Genomic DNA, 1,790 nt, shown 5'->3' with positions numbered 1-1,790 from the left:
ACAAAAACAAAAAAACCTTCCCTCTTAAAATTCAATGGGGGAGACATCTAACCTACATTCATAAATAAATTGTAGAGTATTTTGGAAGGTAAATAAAAGCACTGTTATGAGTGATTTTAAAAGAAGAAAAGATAAATCAGGTAAAGGGAATCAAAAGCACTGCAAAGTCAGAGCCAGAGAAGCAATTTGCAAAATTAAATCAGATGTTCAGACGAAGTGTCAGAGAGTAGAATGAAGCAGACTTGAAGGAGGTGAGAACCTCAGCAACTTAAGACCTAACACATAGGTTCTTAAATTAGTTAAATTAAACATCACCCCAGGAGCAGGGTTCTTTTTTACATAGTTTCCAGAGAGATTTTCAAGTCAGTCCGATTTGTGTTCAAACCTGGTATTGGTCAGCTTTTGCTGCAGTAACCAAATTCCCAATGGGCTTACAAAACAAATATTTATTTTTTGCTCATGTTTTATGAGGGCTGCAGGCTGTGGGTCAGCCTCAACTCTGACGGGTCAGCTCATCTGGCTTTAGCTCAGCTCCATGTATCATCTCATTCCAGAAGCCACAACTGAAGCAACAGACACTCTCTAAGCTATGTTGCTCTCACCGAGGAGGCAAGGCTGAAATATACCTAGTCAGACCACAAAACTTAAAGCTTCTGCTCACATGTGGCAGATATCAAGTACATTCATATTCTGTTGACCTAAGAAAGTTGAATTGGCCAAGCCCCAAGTCAATACGGACAGGAGAGTATCTCTCTGGCTTGTACACAGAAGTATGGCAAGGGCAAAGAGGGAATGAATATTTGCGAACAAATAATACAATATAACTTTAATGAGTTCCTCAACATCTCTGAATCGTAGCTTGTCCATCTGTGAAACAGAAATAAGTACAGACTACCTGTAAAGAATAAATGAGATATTTCTAAATGTATTTATTATAATAACAGGATTATGGTAAGGAATCAATTATTATGTTTTTGTCTTCTTCCAAAGGTGGCATCATCACTCTGGCCCAATTCTGTTGGAGGTTGAAAAGGCTATGAGACTGTGTTAGAAAATTGAGAAGCATGGAATTCAAGAAATCTGGATTCAGTTCTTCCTCCAAATCCTGAATGAATTACTAATCTATAAAATGAGGCAGCGGTCTAAATAATCTCTAAATTACCTTTCTGCTAAAGTTCTGCAATATGAAATGTGTACAGCGGGTGGTTTGTCTCTAGAGCCACTATTTAGTTCTAACACAAGGTGGCGCTAGACAACAACTTAATGAAAGCAGACAAAGGCCTTTTTTTTGCGGTGAAGACTGGAGAGTTCTAGACTATTATTTTCTTATAGATTGTTATAAAACAGAACTCTTGCTATAAAACAGCCTCAGAGGGACGCCTGGGTGGCTCAGTTGGTTAAGCAGCTGCCTTCGGCTCAGGTCATGATCCCTGCGTCCTGGGATCAAGTCCCACATCGGGCTCCTTGCTCCACGGGGAGCCTGCTTCTCCCTCTGACTCTGCCCTCCACTCTGTCTGCCTGTGCTCGCTTTCGCTCGCGCTCTATCTCTGACAAATAAATAAATAAAATCTTTAAAAAAAAAAAAAAAAAAAAAAAAAAAAAAAAAAAAAAAAAAAAAAAAACAGCCTCAGAAGGCATCATTTTGAGGAAATGGCATCCCAAACGAAAATAAACATTCAAGACCTAGGACCTTATACTTTGGGAGAGGACCGCAGGAACCTAGCGACTGCCCCAGGCAATTTCTAGGGTTCCACTTGGGAAGTTGTCAGCTTCTTTTTTTCTTAGCAGAA

This window comes from Mustela putorius, unplaced genomic scaffold, assembly GCF_011764305.1.
Source record: "Mustela putorius furo isolate JIRA1106 unplaced genomic scaffold, ASM1176430v1.1 tig00000682_pilon_pilon_pilon, whole genome shotgun sequence".
NCBI classification, from domain to species: Eukaryota; Metazoa; Chordata; class Mammalia; order Carnivora; family Mustelidae; genus Mustela; species Mustela putorius.
The sequence above is the reverse complement of the archived record's forward strand: the minus strand, read 5'-3'. Positions refer to the sequence as shown.